General features: G+C 38.5%; 1 pseudogene; it reads right to left on the reverse strand.

The window, feature by feature from the left end:
* Nucleotides 1-629: 629 nt before the first annotated feature.
* The window catches only part of LOC127227316 (sorting nexin-1-like), a 42,478-nt pseudogene continuing 17,751 nt past the window's right edge, over nt 630-25,356 (reverse strand).

Consider the following 25,356-nt stretch of genomic DNA (forward strand, 5'->3'; position numbering starts at 1 on the left):
ACTAATATAAATGGACCAAGTGTTAGCAAGTAGCATCTATATATAGAGAGCAGTTAGTAACATCTGTATACAGAGACCAGTCCTCCCTTCTGTGCTTCTGTTTCCCAGTTCATTGTTTGTAATCTGTGGCCATGACTAATTCTGCCTTCTAACTCTTCAGAAGAGAAATGTTAAAGTTTTTCTGTTAAGGTTTTAGAAGCATTTCAAAGAAAGTCCTAAAGATAGTATAGAAGCAAACAGTTTCAGAAAATGAGTGATTTACACAATGAAAGTATATTAATGCCCAGTATATTGATTTCTTGGAGTTTTTTATGGTTTGTTTTTTGTTTTTGTTTTTGTTTTTGTTTTTTTGATTTTCCAATATTTTATTACATAATCTTTTATGGCACCATCGGGAGTAACAGAAAATGTTATTCCCAGCTCCTAAACAAACCACAGCCTGAAAAATATACATTTGTATTTATACATTTATATCAACACTCCACCCTTAACCTATAATTCCACCACCTAGTGTAGGTCTTTTGTTTAAAGCAGGAAACTATTCTCTTAGGTAAGAAATATATGTGGAAGCTAAATGGAATATTGGTTAGAGGAACTGGGAACAGTTTGTGGGGGCAGAGTGGAAAGGGCTAAAGTACAGCCAAGGCTGGGTGAGTCAGGTGGGGTCCATCGAGGGGGAGGAGTACAGCGTATATAAAGGCAGCATCACTCAGGTGGGCTCTGGAGTCCTTGGTCCCACAGGAGATGGCTTTCGCCTCAGGAAGGAAGGCTTCCCAGTATTTTGCTAACTGCTGCTGGGAATGTGGGAGTGTCTCCAGGCACTTGATCACGTGGTTTTTAAAGTCATTGGATTTCTCTTTCTCAAATCGAATCACTTCTTTTCGGACAACTGTTGAAATCCTCTCAAAGTCCCCCTCCGTAATCTCATCCTTAGCTCGCTGCAGTTTGTAGGGCTTGTTGGCCCTCAGCAGGCAAGCCTCAAACTGCCACTTCTTCTGTAGCATAGCCTGTGCATCCTGCCAACCCTGCCTTGTCTTCCCGCGCTGGTCAAAGGCATCTCGCACCATTGCTAGGAGGTGAATGTAGTCACTCAGGAGTTCAGCAAGGAGGAAGATGTCATTGGTGGCCTGTTCCTGGTGGAGCTGCTCAATCTTTTCTTCCACCTCAAACAGCTGGGAGAGAACTCATGACAGCGCCGTGTTGTCCTCAGAGCTCTCAAGCATGGCTAGATTCTTGGCAAACTGGGCTGTGTTCAGAGCTAGCTCTTTCCTGTGGTTGACTAGAGTCTCTACCACACCATGCAGCTTCAATAGGCGCTGCTCCACCTCCTGGAGCTTCTCCTCATATCAAATGTCCGACTGATTCATCATGATGGTCATCTTGCTGACTGCGTCTGTAGCTTTGTTGAACATCTTAATGAGACCAGCACCACTCAAACCCTGTGCACCCACGGCAGGTGGCAGCTCTTCTTTTTCTAAAAACTCCCTGACATCTGGGTGTTGTAACATGGTAGGATGATTCACAATTCTTTGAAGGTACCTTTCCAAAGCAGCCCTCCTTTTTTTCAAGAAATTCTACAGAAGAAGAATCTTCCTTCCCAACATTCACTTTTGTCATTCCTATTAAGCTCTTCTCAGACCGGGGTGGGGGTGGGGATGACACACGGGACAATGAAGCCATTTTGAGAGTGTTTCTCTGAGAGCTTCTCGTAAAGACCCAAAAAGTCACTGAATCTTCTTTTCACTGAAAACTGCTTACTTCTGAACATCGGTAAGTTAGTCTGTGTTGTGACTTTGTAGGCTACATAGGCATTCATAACATCCCATCTCCTTGGGATCAGTAATACCAACTGTCAGGTCAAACTGGTCCTCCTGCTCTTCTTCCTCTAGCTCCTCATAGCTTGGCTGTGGCTTAGGAGAATTTGCGGCTTCTTATGGAGCATGAGGACTGAGTTTTGGCTGGCATCATCTTCTGGTTATTTTGTGTATGCTGTCCAGGGATAGTTCTGCCGTGGCATCTGCAAAGAGATCCTGGGGCTCTTGGTCATGTTCCTCGTAGATCCTATTTTCTTTGGAACCATTTTTGATAGGAAAAATGGATGTGGTTTTCTTTGGAGACTGGGGCTGACTCTCTTCAGGAGTCCTTTTTAATTCTTCCTAGGTAATAGCAAGAACCTGGAAGCAACCTAGATGCCCCTCAATTGAAGAATGGATAATGAAGATGTGGCACATCTACATAATGGAATACTACTCTGCAGAAAAAAATAATGGTATCTTGAAATTCGCAGGCAAGTGGATGGCACCTGAAGAAACCATCCTGAATGAGGTAACCCAGTCACAAAAAGAGGAACATAGTATGTACTCACTCATATATGGATTTTAGACCTAGAGCAAAGGATCACCAGCCTATAGTTCACACCGTCAGAGGAACTAGGATACAAGGTGTATTCTAAGAGATTCATATAAAGTCCCTCACAGAACCAGGAAGGAACAAGTCCCCCAGAGCACAGGGGAAGTGGGTGGGGGCAGCGAATGGAGAGAGAAGTAGGAGAAAACGAGGAGGGAGGAAAGGAAAACGCACGCGACTAGGAAGATTGAGCCCGGTTAGGAATAGAAGACGAGAGAGAGAGAGAGAGAGAGAGAGAGAGAGAGAGAGAGAGAGAGAGAGAGAGAGAACAAACCAATATTGGTTTGAAGATAAAATTGAACACAAAGAAAGGTCTAGAGAACTACAAGACTGCCGCCAACTAACAATTTGAGCATCCGTGGAAAGACTACCATAAATGCCTTTCCCAGAGAGTGAGATCAACAACTAACTTATCCATGGAGCCCTCATCTAGTACCTGTTGGAAACAGGAGCAAACACCCATACATAAACACTGAGTCAAACGAGAACCTAGATGCAGATAGAGAGGACTAGACCAGGCTGCAGAAACACATAGAGACAGCTTACCTGAACAAGGAGGAGCTAACGGGCCCCCAGACTGAAAGCTGGGAAGCCAGCATGGGACTGACTCAGGCCCCCCTGAATATGGGTCTCAGCCAGAAGGACTGAGCAGTCAAAGGGACCTCAGACAGTGGAGCCAGGATGTATCCCTGGTGCACAAAAGGACTTTGCAAACACATCCCCCATGGAGGGATAACTGCCTTAACCTAGAGACAGTAGAGAAGCCCTAGTCCCTACTTCACATGACCTGTCAGATCTATATGACCCCAACTGGATGGCATTCCCCTACATATGGAATTGAGGTGGGGGGATGGGAGGGGAGGGTGGTTAGAGTGCATGTGAGAGGGCAGAGAGGGTAAAAGGAAGGGAGTGAGGGAGAGGGAACTGGGATCGGCATGTAAAATAATAAATTAAATAAAAAAAATAAACAAAGCTTAAATGTAGAAGAATCAGTATAGGAGAGACAGAAGTAACAGGCACTTCAGTGAGCATTCCCAAATGTTCACAAAATTTAGCCTGAATCTCTATTATTTGAACAACTTACAACTGACAGTGTTTTGTTTTTTAAAAAAGAATCATTCGCCTCTAGAGAAATGTGCAGAGATCTACAAGGATGACCCCAACTAACAATCTAAGTAATAGTGGAGAGGCTACCTTAAATGCCCTTCCCCAATAATGAGATTGATGACTACCTTATATGCCATCCTAGAGCTTTCATCCAGTAGTTGACAGAAGTAGAAGCACAGCTAAGCACTGAGCTGAACTCCTTGAATACAGTTGAAGAGAAGGAGGAGTGATGAGTAAAGGGGCCAAGACCAGGCTGGGGAAACCCACAGAAACAGCTGACCTGAACAAGGGGGAGCTCATGGATACCGGACTGACACCTGGGAAACCAGCATAGGATGGAACCAGGGTCCCTGAATGTGGGTGTCCGTTATTAGACCTGGGCAGTCTATGGGGCCTCTGGTAGTGGAACAGTATTTATCCCTAGTGTACAAATGGATGTTGGGAGCCCATTCCCTATAGACAGATACTCTCTCAGCCTAGACACATGGCGGAGGGCATAGGCCCTACCCCAAATGATGTGGCAGACTTTGATAACACCCCATGGAAGGTCCCTCCATTTCTATGGAGCAGAAGAGGGATGGGATAGGGGTTGGTGGGGTCCATGGGAGGATGGGAGGGAGCTGGGATTGATATATAAAATAAGATTGTCTCTAATTTAAATAAAAAAGAAAATATTCCCAAATATTAGAAAGATTAAAATAAAGGGATAAATTCCCAGATTAAAAATAAATTATGTAACGAAGATAATTTTAAAAATTAAGACAAATACTTCCTCATTTCTCAGAAGATAGGTCTCCACAGTAACATGGAACTTACCCAGTGTTTTTAAGATAACAAGAAGCTAGCCGCCTGACCTGCTGGCTCTAAAGGTCTGACAAATTAAGAAAATGCAAGCAAAATGAGGTGAGTGTGTGAAGTACTTCCTGTCTGCTCCGAAGGATGCCTTAGAGACTCGAGAACAGAGTAGGAAGAAAAGGAATTATTGCTCTTTGACATAAAATGCTGGGTAGCAACCAGAATCATGTAAAGCCAAAATCTAAATGAAGAAATTATTAGCCTTAATGAAGGTCATGTGTAAACACACAGAGAATTCCACACCCATTTTAAAAGGAAACTTGGGAAATTAAGTACCACACATGATTAACTTTGAGCTTTTCAGAGGAAGGCAACTCCCTATATCCAAAGTAATACTACTTAAAACTTAAGTTTCTTTTATAATTAATGAAGCAATTGAAAGTGATTTTCTTTTATTACAGGGGATTAATTTTTTTAAAAAAATTAAGTCCTAGGGATATTTGTGTAGACTTTTCCTTTGCCAAGCCCAGTCTCCCAGTCCCAAGGCTGTGCTCAGCTGGGATTCTCTTCCTCAACAAGCCTTCAAGAGTACTCTGAATGAGAGCATCCAGTCAGCCTCACCCCTGTTAGTCACCATCTCCACGGTCTCTAGAATTTGAAGTTATGCATTTGTTTGTGTATTGTTATCACTTACATTCTGTATCAGATTATAAATTATGAAATGTGCTATGACTCAATTTTAATCCCTCAAAATCTAGAGCTGGTTTCATCCAGCACCCTCCTGGAATACCACAGCTGTGGCTGCTGAAGTCAAATGGCACAACATCTGCACATCTGTGCACATTCTCCAGCGAACTCCAAACCATCTCAAGATTAATTGCAGCGTGCTATGCTATACTAGTAAGGGATTAAACACAAAGGGTTATAGATGCATATATACATCTAATGCAGATGAAATTTCATATTTTGGTCGTCTATAGTTGGTTAAACCTGCAGACATAAAAAACACCAATACAAAGGACTGATATTTTATGCCACATTTAAAATAACACACACTGAAGAGCAAGTGATCAATTAAATACTTTAAGCAAAAAAGAATACATAAATATTAAAATAAGCAGTTAATTTCCCTGGGAACATTTTGACTGTGTTTTCTGCATGATAAATACACTTACCAGCTTGTTCTATTTTCACCTGGCACTAGAGCTCCAGCTCCACTGTTGCTATGACCACTATACAGCAGAGAGAGTTCTGGTCAACCCAGAACAGCAGAGTCAGTGTAAAGTGGGCCCAGAGGCTTAGGGAAGTGTATCAACATAAAGGATATGTAGCACTTAGCCTACAAGCATAATGAAATATGCAGTACTCACCATGGGAAATTAAATGAACCCAGCAAGTTCTCATAGAGAACTTGTGTTGATTTTTCCAGAACACTTGTGTCTGTCCAGAGCTAATCTGTGTTTGTAACTGACAAAGAAGTGTAACACTTGCGTAGATAACAGTGGGAATTTTGTTTATATTATGAGGCAAATGACAGCACAGAGACAGATGTCAGAGCATGACACCTGTGTCAGAGGTGTCAGCAGCTTTTTTGCTGACTCAGCCACCATAATTTTTGGGTGCCAAGGAAACATTTCCCAACCGTCAGCAATTTTCCTATGTAACATCTGGACTGACAACAACATCTTTAAGTGGAATATGCAATACTAATACTCTCCATCAATTTACTGTGATAGAAAATCAGCATAAACTTTTGCTACAAGGACACAGTGAACATTTTAACCCATATACTCTGTCACAGCATGACGTCTTGCTGCCACTATACTACAAAAACATCCTTGAACAATATATGAATGAATAAGGATGTTTCTGCTACAACATGCATTAAAATGGAACAAAGAGAAACAGTGCGCCTGGCATGTTGGCACATGCCTGTAGCTTAGAATCCTAGCACTTAGGAAGCTGAGGCAGAAGGAACATGAATTCAAGTCCAGCCTAGGCTATATATTGAGATTTAAGGCTAGCCTGGGCTTCAAAGCAAAGTCCTACCTCAAAAAAAAAAAAAAAAAATCAAACTAGTTTTTAGAAGCACACAATAGGTTAATCTGGCCTAAGAGAATCAGTTTGCTAGTCTCTTATAGTAATACAGACTCAGAATCAAGCCTTATTTACAATAGTTAGCATCTTCATGGAGTAAATGCTCCCGACATTGTTGATTTCAAACGACATAGCAACACAGTAGAGAACATGGTTAAATGTTTACTGTATCCTCCCTTTAAAAGTCTTTATTTTTCTTATTTGAAAATAAGAAACTGATGGGATTAGGGATGCATATGAAACTTAAATATGTGTACAGGTGTTATGTAGGAAGACTGTAAAACATTAAAAAACTATTCTTTGGGTAGTTGAAAATTAAGACTGATTCAGAAAAAAAAAAGCTGTTCACACCATTGACAAGGTGATATCACTTGCACACTTGCAGGCTTAGTAGAAGGAGAGTGAGCAGAGCATCGCTGTCTAGTTTTTACCCAATCATGTGAAATATATATTAAAGCTGAAGAAGTTTGGATAACATTAGTGGATATCGAAAGACCTGGAAGTTGATTATATTTCTGTTGTGTTAGCTTTGTGTTTTAGAAATGTTGTTTATTTGGGAATTTATGTGATTTAAGTGCATCTCAAGTTTTTAATGATTATGTGCATAAACTGGTTCATTAAATCCCTGTAAGTCTGCAATGCGCTGCTGGGAGTGGGTGGCTGTGTACCACTAACCACATCTCCTTCCTTCAGACCCACTAAGTCTTACATCTCAGATCACAGCCTGCTTGTCTCTTCTACAGCATGCATTTCTTTCTCCTTCTATCTCCTTAGAGTTCACACTCGAAGCTTCTAGCTCTCTTTTTTGGTTGTTGAAGTCAGTGCAACTCTGTTCTTATGTCTTAACATATAAAAAACATTCTCTCCTAAACAGCTCTGACCGACTGAAGCATGCTTCCTAACTTGTGAGGGTTAATAGTTCTGTGCCGACCTCCATATTCCCAAACATGCTCCTTTTTACAGACTTCAAGGTGTACATTTGAGTTACTGCTGCTGTTTCAAGTGTACTGAGCTTAAAAGAGCTTAAAAAATAGCCCAAGCTCTTTTTTCCCCTTTTCAAAATTTAAATTAGAAACAATCTTATTTTATATATCATCTATTAATCAAGATATTGCCAACATGTTGTCATCCTCATCAACATGAAATTTCAAGTTCAATGTCTCTTTACCCTGTATACTCCCTTGTCAATATTTCCTATTACACACATTGTATTTAGATCTCTCTATATCGAGTTTTCATGCTATAGCTCATACCTACTTGCATCAACACTCAAGTGATTCTTATCACATTTGGAAACTCATTTATTCTAAATCCTAAACTCCTGATTAAGAACCAAAATTGATTCTATTGCCTTTTTCACTAAATCTACATGTCATATGTTAGTTTAAAGAGCTTCATAGTCTAGTTAACATTGTCTTTACTAAGCAGTACTATTATTTAATAACTCCCCAAGTACATAAACATCTCAGATACTATAAACTTGTATTTCTTTTCTTCTTTTTTGTAAAATGGATATCTAATAAGTAACTTTTAGATATAATTTAGTTGATATTTTCTTTTAAATTAATTGGATTAAAACTCTATTAGCAAACAGGAAAATATGTTTCTAGTAGAAAATAAAAATACAATAGCTTGAAAATCTGTAGATGTCCTAAAGATGATTAATATAGAAAAATTCATATTTCATCTACTTATGTGTTAGACTAAATAGGTAAGCTAAATTTTAAGGATTATGCTACATGTGACAGGTAGCAAGACAAATAAGTCACATTTCCTATCTTCAGAAGGCTTTAGTCAACTTAAAAAAAATCATAATGAACATAATTTAGAGTAGTCTTATCCCAGAAAGTCTGTAAATGTTGGTGGGAAAGGCATATACCATTGAAAGAATTATTTAAAAGAATAGTTGAGTCTTTATTGTAAGCCTTTCCTTAAGAGATGTACATACTCTGTGGTAGAATACTTGCAAGATACTGAGTTCAATCCCCAGTTCTACAAAAACAAATCAACTAAATATTTCCTTCATTAACAAACTAGATAAACATAGACATTTATCTTGTATATGGATCCTAGCCTCTAACAAGTAATATGCATATCCACGTAGGAGGAGATATAGGCAGAAGTCAGAAACAAGAAATGGACACCAGTGACAAGGGGGAAAGGAGGGAACTCTAAGGGAAGATGTGGAGGATGAATACAGAGCAAATAGAAAGGGGGAAGAGAGATATGGGAGTATTACGAGCATATTTTCCCACCAGCCTGGTCCCACTGCTGTGCCAGCCCCAAATAACACACAGAGGCACTGTATGGATATAAAGCTGTTGGCCTGTTGGCTAGCTCTGTCTTAAATATTAACCCATCTCTATTAATCTATGTATTTCCACGTGGTCTTATCTTACTTGGAGAGAGGCTCCGGAGTTGTGTTCTCTAGGTCCTACATTTTGAATCTTCCTCCTACCTCCTCCGGAAACCTCCTTGTCTCCTAGTTCCATCTATCTTGCTTTCCTATTGGCTAACAGTGCTTTATTAATTAACAATGAAAGAAACATATTTACAGAATGACATGTCCCATCATGGGAGCTTGAGACAATCAATCAAAATGAACAATATACAAAATCCCATATGGAAACATTTGAGTTTGTAAGCTAAATTAAAAATCAATAATAATTCTCTGTACATTTAATTCTGAGCAAAAATAGACTTAAAAGAATAATTGAAAATAATTTGTCTAATTTCAAATTTAATCGTAATTTTCACATCTCCTTTGATATAATTTATTTTTCAAAGAGAAGCAGATTGTGGGTGGAGAGATGAGTCAGATGTTTAATTGCCTTGGCTACTCTTCCAGAGAACTTGGGTTCAATTCCCAGCAACACATGGCATCTCCCAAACTATCTATAATTCCAGGTTCATAAGATCTTGTGCTTCTAGGGAGGGAGAAGCCAGTCTATTCAGGGAGTAGATCTCCTGGTGCTTCAGGGAATGGTCCTGCACCCACATACTTATGGGCAACAGAAACTGGACTCAGTAGGTTATTTTAAAAAAAAAAGAGTAAAATGGATTATAAAGCTAGGCACTGTGGTAGGGTACATGGGAGAATTGGGGACTGAAATGTGACTAGAATGTGAGTAGATGTAATCAAATTTTTTATATGTATATATGAAATTCTCAAAGAATAAATAAAAATATTTTGAAGAGAAATAGATTTTTGTAAAGCAATTTTTAACTATATATTCTGTGTAGCGAACCAACACTACTACTCCCAGGATAATACACATCTTTATATGTGACTTTTAAAAAATCTCTCATCTGAATGCTTAACTTAATCCAGAAATGGAAATTAATCATTGTTACATAGAATACTAGCATATTTTAAAAACGTAATAAACATTAAGAACTATTACTTAGGGGATGGAGGGATGACAAGATTTAAGAGCACTTGTTGCTCTTGCAGAGGAGCTAGGCTCCATGAACATGGTAGTTTATAACCATTATTTACTCCACTTCCAGAGAATCTGTGCCCTCTTCTGACCTACACAGACACAAAGCATGCATGTGATGTACAGACAAAGATGCAGACAAAATATTCACAAAATAAAATGAATAAATCTTTTTAAAAGTTAAGAATAACTGTTTGGTTGATGTCTCTAAATAAAATCCAAGCTCCCATTCATCCCATTAGTAAGATAGTTTAACAGCACTGTAGTATTGGGATTTTTTCCCCCTCAGGGAGAAAAAAAGCTCTTCTAAACAAATTTAAATTTCATTTTGAACAGCTCTCAAAATAACAAAAGTGGTGATCAGAACTGAGGCTTGGAACTACACAAACATTTTTAACTTCATTAGAGGGTAATATAAGACCGACAAAATTTCTCTATCAGGAAGTAATGGTAAAGAATAAATTACTAAAATCCAGGGTATTTAATTCTTGACTTATATTTTAAAACCAAATTAAATCATATTTTTAAAAATGAATGCATTTTAATGATATAATATAGATAGTGTTTATCCACCTGGATTTCATAAAATTCTTAATCTTCACTGTTATATTAAGCTTTAAATTACCTTCATTGCTTCAAGGGGATTAAGAAGAAATCTGTCTTCACTCTTCCATTAGCTTTAGATAGACATTAAATCTCCTCTTGGAATTAAACGTCTTATGAATGTGTAAAGACAGAAAATGAATTTTTCAGGGAACATTGTCTTGAGTAACTTTGTGTTTCTAATGTGATAATCTTTATGTTATCTTTAAACCACTTAACATTACCTTCAAGCTGAATGAGAAATTGAACAGAGCTCTGTTTCATTCCCAAATACCATGATCTCAGCCTGCAAGCTTTTCTTAATTACCTAAGGAGTACATAAGATTTTTTTTTTCTGAAAACAACACAGATATCAGTTATTTTCTTAGCTGTTATCCTCTAAGCATTTTGTGGAGTTATCCACCAGATACCCAGTACCAAAGCCCATGATAAGTTTCAGTGACTGATGCATTGTCAGCTCTTGACATGTAATGTGACAAGTCTTACAATAAAACCCATCATGTAGCTCACAACTAATTTTGAAGATAAATGTTAAAAGTTTCTCTTAAGTTCTTATTTTAAAGACATAAAATTTATTTTGATTCTTGGCATATATATATATATATATATATATATATATATATATATATATTGCTGCTATGTAAACAAAGTTAAGGCAAAGAATAGAACCAGAGAAAAAAGAGGCTGAAGAGGCTGTCTGTCAACTCAGACTTTCTATGACATGCAACACCTGAGTGTTAAGTCATTTTCAATTCTTAAATTCTTTATGTAGAAGCCTGATGACGCAGATGGATTTTTAGCAGCAAGAATGAAAACATGTGGTCATGGACCTAGAGTTTGAGTTCCTTTCTGTGCTAGTGATGCAAGCCTGTATATACTCCTAAGTGAGAGACTTCAGTATAAATGTATTCATTGGAGATACACAAATTTGAATAAAATAGTTTCCACATGACTGATTTTTTTCTATCCCCCTTAGGTCTTATCTCTGTAGTCTTTCAAAACTTACCAGACTAAGAAGTATTCTCTTCTTTCATTTCTTGGGCCCCATATGTGCTGGGCAGGGCTTTACCTCTGAACTACCACATACCCCTTCTGGAACTATAGATAAGACTTGTAGGAGTACTGAAGCAGGTGTCAATAAATTAAACTATAGGTATCTGGTCTTCAGATTTGAGTTATCCCAAACCTCTGCTAGTGTTCTCAACTCTCCTACTGTACAGCATTGCCAGAACTAAGGGATCATCCACGGTTAGAGGCCACAGTGACCTTTACAGACCAAAACACCTGTCTTCATTGCTTTTGCATTGCTGTGATTAAACAATCTGACAGAAACCACTTAAAAAGAGTACAGGTTTATATTGACTTACAATGACAAAGGGATAGGGTCCAACATGGTGGAAAAGTCATGGCAGCCGGCAAGGAAGACATGACCGGATAAGCAAGAGACTGATTGGTCATACCGCACACACACTAGGAAAGCACTTGTCTTAGTTGTCTTAGTTAGGGTCTCTTATGAAGGAAAATCATTAAATTGGGGTGGTTTACGTTTTCAGAGCTTTAATCCATTATCATCATGGTATGACACGGTTGCAGGAAGGCAGACATGATGCTGGATAAAAAGTCGAGTGCCCTACATCTTGACTTGCAGGCAACAGGAAGTGGTCTGTGACACTGGGCGTGGCTTGCACATATATGAGACCACAAAGCCCACTCCCACAGTGATATACTTATACTTCCTCAAACAAGGCCACACCTTCTCCTTTGGGGGCATTTCCTTTCCATCTACCTCAGTGACCTACTTCCTCTATTGAGGTTCTACTTCCTACGAGTTCCTTCCCAGACAGTGCTGTCAGCTTGAAATCAAGTGGTCCAGCCATGTGGTTAAAGGGGACATTACCACATTCAAACCACAACAGCACTTCACAAGCCATTCTACCCTCTAATTCTTCAGCCTCCTCAGCATTAAAATGAACGCAGAGAATAAATGTTGCTCACCTCAATCCCAGAGATTTCCTTCTAAGCAACATTCCCTAATTGCTAAAACAAGAAGTCTTTGCAGACTGAAGTCAATTTACTACTCTCAAGTACAATGGGTACTGTATGACTCTGTATCTACAATACACAGTGATTTCCTCCTGAGACTTTTAAACACAGGCTTTCATAAAACATCCAGACCTTCTGTCTCCCTTCCATTCTACCGTGTCTGATTTGATGACCACATTAGAAAACAGCCCCCTTAAGTGGACAAAAGGTAAACAAAAACAGAAGACAGGAAAAATACAGAATATCATCTTAAAACATCATTGGATACATAACTTCACATTTAATTTCATGACAATCATTTGAAGTATATGATATCCCCTAAGAATACCCACTGCTCTATTCTAGACATAATGCTTTGTAAATAATCATTTTGGAACTAGTTATTACATCCACTGTGGAGGTGGGCAAAGTGTAAGGTAGAAGATCCTGGCATGAAAGTGTCCTTTGTCCCGTTGCTTTTATGTGTTATAGAATGCTGATTAAATAAGGAAGGGAGGTGTTGAGAAAAATATGCTCAACTGCTCTTCCCTTCAATTAAAATCCTAAGGATGCTCAAACTATTCTTAATTTAATTCCAGTTCTATAACATCCTCACTATTATCAGTCTGTGGGTTTCATTTCCACACAAAGTATGTCATTTAATGCGGTGATTGTCTTTTCAATATTTTTGTCTTCTCTTGCTTAGATTTCCTCTGTTTTCATTTGATGGCCTTTACTCTCCTTAATATTTAAATACATGTCTTATTTCCATCTTTAAACATTTGGTAAGCTACTGCCTCATGTATATTCAACCTTCACAGAATAACTTCATTTTGGATTAAAAGAAAATATTTACAGACTATCTCCAAGATTGAATATGGTAAGGTGTTGCTACAGCTCCAATCTTTGGGGTGCTGAGACATGAGGATCATATTTTCAAGGCCAGACTAAGCTACATAGTAAGACTCTGTCAAAAAAAAATCAGAAAACAAACAACAAAAATAAAATTAAAAAAAATACCACACCATGGACTGTCTATCTCTAAGGATCCCTACATCCACATCACTTCTGATCATCATCCTTAGAAAGAACTCTTCAAAAAGATCAGCCTTTTCGTTGCTGTCTGGTGGGAACTTCTCAGGTATTATCTATTTTTAATTTATCAGTCTCCATCTTCCATTTGTCAATTTATTGGTAGTAAGAAGTATAAAGGGCCCACCATCTCTGTGTTTTAATGAGTAGATAATACAAAGGTGGAGAGAAAAGGCAGTAATCCTAACAGACTTTCCAGGAAGGAAAATACATTATCCTAAAAGATAAAGGCCTTGATCTTGACCTGTGACTAATTTGATATGCCTAGTATTATACTTTTGTTTATTTTCCTAGTCTCCTGTTGCTTTGCTATTGCTGCTTGTTGATATTGTGAAATATTCCTTCACTGGACCTTAGGGGAGACTTTTTGAATATTTGCTTGAAACTGATTTTCCACCCCTATTATTCTTGGAAATCAACTCCAAAATAGGAACAGAATACTTTATTAAATCATTCAAAATGTTTAGCTGTAACTAATCTTTGTCAGGTTTATCATGACACAAATCATCGTGTTATAAGATTTCAAGCTATTTTTACCTTGGTGATAATAATACTTTTATGAGATTTTCATAATTTGGCAACTGTTGTATCTTATGTTTCATTTTATAATACAGGCACATTACATTTACAATAATTTAAGAGACAGTATTAAACAAGCTTGTCTACACATACACTTCAGAAAGTAGTCCAAAGAGGCAGAGCTTTGTCTCATTATTTAGGAAGGAGAATTTTCATTTTTCTCATCTGATAATCCTTTATATGAATGTATTATATTACCTTGAGTTTAGTAGCATTTGGAGACATTGAAAATAAAAATAATAATGTACATCATGTATAGGAGGAACAGAGGATATAACAGAACAGAAGATTTAGGACTTTTAACTTTTTAATTATTATTAACATGTTACTTTTAATTTGTGACTAACTTTCTATTTTTATTTTTTTTGTTTTTGAGTTTTCTACAGTTCACTTATCTACTCACCTATTGAAGGATATGAGGATTTTATCTCGTGTTTGACTCTCATAAATGAAACTGCCAAACATCCATGAACAAATTCAGTAAGCAAATTTTCTTCTATACCATATAAGAAGTACATGTCTGATTTTTAGAGAAATGGCTGAAGTGTTTTCCAAAGTGGTTCTACCATATTATGCTCCTCTACCTCTACAAACACACTCTGCCACTAAGCAGTATCCCAGCCTCTATGACTATTCTTTGTCTTAATATAACACATGTCACATGTCAGCTCTGTATGTCATAGCTTGAGACTAATGTTTAAGGGCTGAACTCAAGGTGCTAGCAGGGCTATTTTCTTTCTAGGCTTTATACATGACTTTAAATTCTGGCTAAAGAGAGATTGTCGTTGTTACTCTCCTCTGGTTCAGAAATATAGAAACCTTGAAACCTCAATATAAAAATAGAAGTCTCACGGTTATTTTAATTGAGTTTTTAACAAATAAAATAGCCATGGGGTAGAGTGGAGTGATGGCTCAGCAGTTAACAGCACAACTACTCTTCCAGATAACCCAGACTGGAGTCCCAGCACCCGCATGGTGGCTCGCGACTATTCATTATTCCAGTTTCAGGAATCCAGTGTCCTCTTCTGACCTCTGTTGGTTCCAGGAATACAAGTGGTGTACAGATACATATGTGAGGAAGACATTCGTGCACATAAAACCAAATAGATAAATCAAAAGCTTAAAGGGCCATTTTGGTTTTTTGGTGTTTTTTGTTTGTTTGCTTTGTTTTGTTTTGTTTTTCTTTTTTTGCCTGTAATTCTCCAGGATGCACATAACCACAGTTGGCCTATGATAACATATACGGAAACCCAGGGAGGCTGGAGGAAGGTGGTGGCATAAGTTGTCGATTTGATGCCATTTAGAGTTCTCCTGGAAATTTACTTTCAATGGTTTTCACGCACCAAAAAAACAAAACAAAACAAAAACGATTTTATCATCTCACTTATAACTCTTGTGCCATATCTCCCACAGAGAATCAGAGCCAGGTATGCAGGACCCAGAGCACCAGCTTGACTTCTGTCTCCAGACATGCTCCAGGCTCTCCAATGCAGATCCAAGACTATAGTGATATTAAAACTTCAAACTGTCTCAGACTCTTTTATCTCTCAACTTCTCCATATAAGCAAAAACGAATCATCTCTCCTGGAAATGTTTCACTGGGGCATCCCTTATGTGCCTATTCCATTCTTGTGTGGCCTTAGAGACCACAGGGCAAGGCAAGGTTGTTTTGTTGTGTTTTTCCTGCCACTTCAGGATGTTGAAACAGCATTCTCCCTGTTGTCTGTGTATCTTAGTGATCAACTGGAGTGTCCTGTGTGACCTGATAATAGTAAAAGCATGAAGACAGTGAGATTGTGATCCACTTCCTCCTGCAATTAAGCTGATAGAGTCTAAACCAAACGTTTATTAATAATTGAGATGCCGGTGTCCAGCGATAACACAGAAATGTGAGGTACCCATAATGAAGAGGCAAGCTATGGGCAGACCAAGCAAAGCACTTGCCATTTAATCACATGCCTACTGCTGTCTCCATTTGCTGTTGCTGTTGTCCTCTGGTAGTGCTCAAGACTCTTAGCATTGCCCATGAGCCTCCAGGGCTGCCCTGACTGCTTTGCTAGTTTTCTCCCCTTACAATCTGCCATCACAATGCTCTACATTTACCACCAAGGAAGATGACTCCGAAAGTGAAATCCTGAGAAATCAGCATGATATAATCCTATTTAGTTCTCTCCACAGTTTATTCTGAAGTAAAAGAAACCAGAAAATGTAGATGCTGATAAAGTGGCACGAGATTTAGAAACTTTTGTCCCTGGTTCAGTAGATTTAATGTGCCACCCCCAGGCTGTGATCCAACAGGTCACCATACTCTAGCTCTCCATGCAGAACAGCCCAGCAATGAGCCAATGTCTGAAAGCTGGAAGCCTTTTTTGTTTACTTTTGTTCCCTTAATCCCTCCTATACGTATAAAAACAAAGAACATACCCTTGTGCTCAGACTGGGCACAGTAAATGGCTGAGTGTATTCTTAATCTGACCTCCTGTTTTCCCTGTCCTTAGGTAAAATGACAAAACATCTGCATAATCTCCCCCTAATAATGAAATCCAGAGGTTTATTATAATTATTATTACGGTTACTGATTTGCTGTTGGGGCAGTGAAGTCAGAGGACAGCTTTGGAGTCAGTTCTATCTTTCCACCTTGCAAGTCTTGAGCTCAAACTCAGGTCCTCAGGTTTGAAAGCAAGTATTTTAACCACTGAGCCAACTCAAAGGCTGGGTGTACCTTTGTTCATCTTGGTTCCACATCCTCACCACATCTGTAACCAACGCAAAGCTTAATGTTGCTAGAGCACACTCTCTGTGACGATGTATCTCGAGCTTCCTGGCTCTTTCTGTATGGTACTGGACCACCCTGGCTTGGGAGCTTCCCATGTCACTGATTTCTGCATTGGCTGCAGGACAGTAAGTGTGCTCAGTGTCTCCCGATCAGCAACTACTACACTGATGCTGCACACTGACTGCTGTTGTACAGCCAAACTTTGAAATTTACTGTTGTTACCCCTGCCTGTCTAAGCTCGGGGAAACTACTGAACATTTCCTTTTCTTTCCTTTATTATTTTTTTAATTTTTGATAGGTTCTGAAGTCCAAGTGACTTTTATTTTTGTTGAAAATAGATTCTCCTGTTTCCTCTCGATCCACTCCTCTCAGTGCTCCCCTCCACCTCCTCTCTCCCCGAACCACTCCCCCTCCCCCTACTCCCTGTTCAGAAAAGAGCAGGCCTCCTAGACACAATGGCCAAAGTGGGAAACACAAGATACAGAAAGACAAGACAAAAGCCCTCATCTCAATGGAGGCTGGACAAGGCAACCCAAGAGGAGGGAAAGAGTCACAGATGCACCCACTTCCACTGTTAAGAGCCCACAAAAACACCAAGCTAACAACCATAACATGTACGCAGAGGACCACCTGAAGACCCCTGCAGACCAGGTGCTTGCTGTCTCTATGAGCCCATTGACCCCTGCCTAGTTGATTCGATGGGTTCTGTTCTCCTGGCGTCTGCTCCTACAGTCTTTATCCCCCCCCTTCCTGAGGGGTTCCCCAACTCTTCAAGGGGAGAGACCCAATGGAGACTTAGAATTTAGATTCCCTCTCAGCATAGTATCTGGCTGTGGGTCTCTGTATCTGCTCCCATCTGCTGCCAGAGGAAGCCTTTTTGATGAAGACGGTACAAGGCACCAATTTGTGAGTATAGCAGAATAACATTAGGAATCATTTCATTGATTTTATTACTTATTTGTTTGTTTGTTTGCCAGTCATGTATGGTTCTGCCCTAGGTCTCTGGGTTACCCAATCTCTAGTTCCTGGCCATGCAGGCAGTATAAAGCACGGAATCCCTCTCATGGAGTGGGCCTCAATTTAAACCAAACAGTTGTTGGTCAAGCCCACAAGTTCTGTGGCACTAATGCCCCAGCACATCTTCAAGGCAGGAAAGTTTATAGGTCAAAGGTTAGATGGCTTGATTTAATTCTTAGTTCTTTCTTCTTCTATGTGTGGGTATGTTTATAACTGGCAAAAAACAGCAAGATTCACAAAGAGATAAATGTAATAACCGTGAATGTACCAACCGTGAATGCTGTGATCTTTTGTACTTTTTATTTACAGATGTTTTTAAAATGAAGATTAATGTACTTATAAGATGACAATGTATTTTCTTTATTCTCAGAGAATCTTACAATAACTATCTCAGAAATTTTACCTATTCAATAAAACCTTCAATTCTCAGTTTTTTTTTTTAATTTTATAATATGAAATTAACAAGTTTCCTCATTTTATGTGACCAGTTTAGTAACAGTAAGGATATAACACCCTCACCATCGGTCTTTAGAACTTTTCATCCTCTCAAACTGAAACTGTATACTCATGTTAAAAGCATTCTTGCTTCTTTCTTCCCTCCACCTGTGATAAAGCTACTTATATATCTATAAATAATTAAGATACTTCTCATATAAGTTGAATCATACTATATTTGTATACTTATTTAATATAGCATATTTCTGAGAAGTTTCCACTATGTTGTAGCATACTTCATATTTTCTTCCTTTTAAGGTTATATAATAATCCATGGCTAATGGATACCATAGCTTTTATTTACTTTTTGGGTATTTTACTTACATTTCTCCTTTCCCTTTCCTTCTTCCAAACCCTCTGATATACTCTTTTCCATTTTCCTTCAAATTCATGGCCTCTTATATATATTCCTAAATGCAACCTGCTGAGTCCATACTTGCATGTATATTTTCAGGGATGACTATCTGGAACTGGCCCTTAGGCTGGTGGTCTCATCCCTGGGAAGGACTCCCTCTCCCACTCCCAGCTTTTCTTATCTGCCTGTAGTTCTTATATACCGCGTTTCTTACTCACTCTTCCATCTATTGAAACCTGGGTAAGTTTCTAGCTGTTGTGAAGAAGGCTGGTATGAAGATGAGCATACCGAAGATCGTGTTTAGATATTTAGAATTGGAATTTGGGGATCTAGTGGAAATACTGCTTACTCTTTTGAAGAGTGATCATACTCAGATTCATCCTTTGCTCTACCATATCCCAAAACATTTCTCTTCACATTAAGTATATCTACTTCAATATAAATAAGAGCAGATGTGTTATCTGTGGAAATGACCTCCCAAATTACCATTTTAAACAAAAATATACCATACAGTTTCTGTTGGTCAAGAATCTGAGCATAGGGGGTCCTGTGATCTGGGAATGGGGTGAGGGGGAGAGGGGGCTGTTGTCAGCCAAATTCATCATCTTATGTCTGTTCAGGAAGGTACAGATGCATTGCCAAGTTCTCATTCTCAAACTGTTGCCATGGCTGTCATTAATGTTGCGGCCCTTACTAGGTGAAACCATGAGCAGATCTTTGGTGCCTGGACCTCACACGGGACTAATTTCAGTCATCTTTTCTGTTCAACCTGTTTGTAATCTAATGTCAGGACTTACTATTGCTGTATTCCAGCTGCTGAGAGCAGCACACACTCAGAGCAGAGTCAAAAAAAAAAGGTGTGAGTACCAAGAGGCCATCGGGCACGGTTAGTAGCTGCCTACCAGATAAGAGATTTACTCTGCTTACGTTTTCATTGCTATAACCTGAAACAACCAAGAACAAGGCACCTCTCAAAACCTAGCTTGTGAGTGATGGAGTGCCCTTTCACATATTAATATGATGCTCAAAAGCACAGAACGCATAACCTGCTGTATTCTAGCCTGCAATGATTTTAACAACTATGTATTTTTAATTCACTTTTTATGCAAAATTTAAAAATCAAATTTAAAAATCAAAAAAATCAAGTCAAATCAAATGCCTCTCCAAGAAAGTATTAGGAAAATAAGCACTTATTGCATCCTTTTGTGGATTTCCTGCTATTCTCTGGAAACTGTCATTTTATGACATATGGCACTAGATAATATGGTTGAAGATAATGTAGTCTACTTTAAGAATTTAACATCGGTTACTGAGAGGCTTTTATGCATTGAATTTATAAAAGCAAAATATAACAAATATATGCATGTTATTTATTCTTAGGGTTTTTTGGCATCATGTAGATTCTTAAGTAGTATTAAGAATAATAAGGAAAAAACACAGCTTTATTAAGCATGGACAGATTGTTTAGTAGGAATATTGAGATGTGACATTATTTAAGTGTGTGTGTGTGTGTGTGTGTGTGTGTGTGTGTGTGTGTGTGTACATTTATGGAGAGGATGCTGCTGTAAGACACTATTCCTGGAAAGACATGAAATGAACAAATATTTACCACCCCAGACAAGGAACTAACAACAGAACGAAATATGGATATTACCAAAATCAAATGTGGTGAGCAAGTGAATTTATTAAGTTTACTTATAGAAGTATGGGTAAGGGGGTTACTTTGTAAGAACATAAATGATTCAAAGACAGCTGCACACCAAAGTCCACCCAGCATAGGTGACAACTCACTAAACCTGAAAAGCTCACTGACCTCAAGAAGTTAAAAAAAAAAAAAAAAAAAAAAAAAACACTCCTTTTCAAGTAGTTCAGTTTCAGTTGGTCTGAACTTCCTGAAGCTTTCAGTCTGCTCACTTCCTGAGTCTTAGAAACTTCCCTGCAGGATATTTTGTATCAGAGGACATTGCAATACACAGGTCCACATGTGTGTGTTGGTGTATGTGATTGTATGTATATGGGGAGGTCATAGGTCAACCTTACATGTTTGTCCTCACTCTCATTCACTTTTTTGCAACAGACCCCAAACTCAGTAAGGTGGCTATATAATCTTGCGACCTCCTGAGTGATGGAATTAGAAGCATGGGCATGGTTTCTGGTTTTCTGTCTGTTTGTTTGCTTCGTTTTGTTTTGTTTTGTTTCCATATAAATTCTGGGAATTGACTAGAGTATTACAAAGCAAGAAGTTTGCTGAACTTTCTATCCAGACTTTGTTGGCTATTAGATACTATTTCTAGGGTATTTTTTATACTCAGAGTTTTTGAACTGATAGTTGAGGAAAATCCTTAAAAAAGATTACTATCACTTTCTACAAATGTGAAAGATATATTCTTGGGTTAATTGAAAAGCTGTTCCAGGCATGTCCAGCCTGTGGCTTGTAAGCCAGTTGCATCCCAAGATACCGTGGATTCAGCACTAGGCATTTACAGATGACAAGACCATATCAGTGTCAAAAGGTAGAACACCCTTGTGTGAAGAAGAAATAGAGGATGGAGTTTAAAGATCCTGCAGCACAGAAGATGTTATGATACATTGTTCAAATATTTCCTTAAAAACTAAGAATATATTTTCTAGCCAAACCACATCGTAAACTATTTGGAAATGCTGAACTTTGGGGAGAGGATGGTTTTAACAAAATACTTTCACCTATTAGTTAACTCAGATCAGCTGGGAGTGCCTATCTTGGTGAATGCAATTTTAGATGTTAATGAGGTAGAATGCCAAGATTTGAGCAAATGCATGCAGTCTTCAACTAGTAATGGCTGCTGGTGATGAAGAGGGCAAGAGAAAACATTTTACTCTTGGTGTATTTTGTGGGCAGTGATTAAAAATGGTTCATTCTATTTCTCTTGTGCTGTATAGTACATAATACAGCTCATCAAGGAAAATATTTGTGGAATTTTTAAGGCTAATATTGAATACATTGTGGTATATTGCTATGCTCATGATGAACTCTAGAATCTCATATATCTCCAAAATTTTATGATTATGCAATATGCAATTATTCTGATCTATTTAACTTAATATAAGTTACAAAATAAAATCTTTATTAAATAAAATTATTGTGTTTATTTTATGAATCATCAAGAATCTGTCATTTCTTACTATAGGGTAATATTCAATGGAAAGATAGTAAAAGCTGGAGGACTACAATATCTCCTATAAGATAGCTTCTTATAGGCACTACAAGAACCTGCTTCATGAAATCTCAACACTATGTTTACTAAAATAGTATCTGCATATACACACCAGAGCCAATCAACATGCCAGTGTGACTAGGATTCCCCAAGGTCCCACTCCTAGAAGAAGAGCTACCAGCAACCAATAACTGTTTGGAAAAGAAGAATCTGTTTTGTCCATGGATGAGCCTCTGATGGGTTATCCAATCACAGGGTTAGCCATAAACATATGTACATTAAAGCAACAATAATGAACTCAGAATGGTGTGTGTGTGTGTGTGTGTGTGTATCTAATAATAATAATTAAGAAAGAAAGGTCATATGTTTGAGAGGGAGTGGGGTAACACAAGAGGAACTGGAGGGGTTCCAAAAGAGGTGGGTGTGATATGAATATTGTACTCATGTATCAAATTATCAAAAAAAAAAGTTTGTAACTTCTAATAATAAAAATAATTTGATCACTGTTGGTTAATTTACAAAAACTAAGCTTCTCATATCTTTGGCTGGCAAGCATGACAGGTAGTACCCTTTTCCTATTGCAGATTGGTGTTTAGGCTCAAAGAATTCTAGAAATGCTGCCGTGAATACATAATGTTTTCTATCCTTCTCTAAGGCAGACATGGAAGCTGTTACCCAACTAAAGCTTTGTCACAGAGATTTTTCCATGTAAAACTTTCTTACTACCACAACTTCAACAGAAAGCAGTTCTAATTGAGCTGTTACTGTCTATTAAAAGGGCCAACTATCCTCCTTGTTCAGGTCAGCTGTCTCTGTGGGTTTCTGTAGCCTGGTCTTGTCCTCCCTCTGCATCTAGATTCCAGTTCAGCTCAGTGTTTAGTTGTGGGTGTCTGCTTCTGTTTACTCCCTTAACCTAGAGACAGGAGGGAGGGCCTAGTTCCTACTCCAAATGAGTTGACAGATTTGGATGACCTCTCCTGGAAGGCATCACTCTACATGTGGAGTGGGGGATGGTGGGATGGGAGAGTGGTCATGAGGTATGGGAGAGAGGGAGGGAGGGAAGGAGGGAGGGGGAACTGGAATCGATATGTAAAATAAGAAAAATCAATTTTAAAAAAAGGCCAACTATCACTGGATCATTTGATTTTAGGAAAGTTAAATACTGTTTTTACTTTGTATTTCTTTACAAAAATATAAAAGCATAATACAGTTGTAAACATGGAAGGGAGGAGATTGATACGAGGTTTTCAGACTTCCAAGCACCTGCAGGCCTTCGAACCAGTATCTCTTGTTGATGAACATCTTTCTACTGAGAGGACATGGGAGACTAATAGAGCACAACTCCAAGCAGAGGGCTTAGGAAAGTGTGGGTCAGGTGACCAGAATTGTGACAGTCTAAGCAGAGACAAATGAGTGAACATGATCTGGACATAGGGTGGTAAGAAAAAGCAAACCTCCCAAAATGAATAAAGTGGTCTCATGGACAACAATGCTGTTGAGACATGTATAAAGATCCTAGGATGCATTGCCCTGTGTTCTGTGGAAATGACAATGTAATTTCCTTCCCAGAGCAGTTAGAAAGAAAGAAAGCCTGTTTTGCAATTGAGAAAGCAGCTATTTCCTCCATATGCATTATTTGTTGTCCCAGTGATATATAGCTAATAAATGTGGTTATAAATATTTAAGCTATTAATGGCTGCGTTACACATTATAAATAGCTCTATGAGCTCACCAAGCATTGTAAGTGATACACTCTGCTTCCCCAAGGAACCATGGATAAAGTCACGGCCACAAGATGTGCATTCAGCAGTGACAGATGAGAACTGTGTCAGTAAGAGGATACTACACTAGTTTCATTTCAGTCCATAAAATTGGTGGCAAGGAAGACATTATATAAACTGACCTCATCTGACTGATACCACACTATGACTAAGGGAAAGTTTAACTCTTGTAGAATTAATTTTACACCATAGTATCAAGTGTAACTTTTTAAAAGTCTGACATGAACGTGAAAGAATGCATTGATGACATTAGTCACTTAAGAACCCTGTATGCAGCATTTTGACTTTTTCCGCTACCCATTTCCATCTTTTTTCTAGCCTTATTTTTCCCTGATTATACATGTAATTAAGCTATGGGGTAAAGTTAATAAATCATCTCAACAGGACACCAAAGGTACAGATGTAAAGGCAGGGCAGTTTCTGAGATGGTCATGTTGGATTGCTTAATTAATTTACATGACTTGTGTTATACACAGCTATTAATCTATCTGAGGATCACTTTTCTGATTTAAAAAAAAAAGAAAGAAAATGCGGACTAAAGAGATAGCTCAACAGTTAAGAACTGTGGCTGCTCTTCTAGAGGACACAAAGTTCTAAGCACCCACATGGTGGTTTATAACCATCTATAACTCCAGTCCTAGGAGATCTGATGCCCTCTTACAACTTTAGTGGGCACAAGTAATGTCTGTGGTACAAACACATACATGCAGCAGAAGACTCATACCCATAAAATCAAATAAAAATAAGTTTTAAAACTGAAATATAAAAAGCTGCAAAATTAGATGCCTATATGTAGAGTGATGTGCAGTGAGAGCTACCAAGGAACTAGACGATGGCACTGGTTTCCATCTTCTAACTGAGGTAGAAGCAGGGGATAATTTCACCATCCATCCATTACCCACTGACCTCTCATCTGTCTGTTGGCCCTCCACTCAGGGGCACCTCTGTAATTGTGAGGGCAACCTTGAAATGCACGCATTATCTCTCCATTTTATCAGGGACTGAAACTAAAGCCCAGAAGTGATGAGCTCAAAGTCACAGGAATGTTATTAAATGGCAAAGCCAGCAGCTGGCCCCAGTCTAGTTCTGCTAAATTCCAGAACCTGCAAGAATCCCAAACCTCCAAAGACAACAGACAGATGAGGAGGACAAAGGACTTGATGCAGCCCCCTTTTCTCCTCCACCAAACACACACCTAAGCCACACCCCCTAACACACTCAACTCTCCCAAGGCAAGTTACCGGAATGTGTTGAAACTCGGTGTTCTGTCTCAAAGATTACCCTAGATGATCTTCAGAAACCCAGAAGAATTTCCCAGAATGAATGAGGGTTCTGGGATCTGTATATTTTCTAAAATGTGGTTTGTTTTCACAAAGTCAGCTACCTAATTGAATCCTTTGCTGTACTCTGATTATCCTCAGGCAAGGACTGATGTTAACACAGAAAAAGAATGCCTTTATGTGTACAGAGGCAAGAGAAAGTGTCTAGGTTACCAGTGCCCTGGATTTTCTCTCACATTTGTTCATTATGCATCTTAAATTTTCCCACAAAAAATAAAGAAATCACATGTGACAAAAGGGTGTCTTTTCATGCAGTT

The sequence above is a fragment of the Phodopus roborovskii genome, unplaced genomic scaffold, assembly GCF_943737965.1.
Source record: "Phodopus roborovskii unplaced genomic scaffold, PHOROB, whole genome shotgun sequence".
NCBI classification, from domain to species: domain Eukaryota; kingdom Metazoa; phylum Chordata; class Mammalia; order Rodentia; family Cricetidae; genus Phodopus; species Phodopus roborovskii.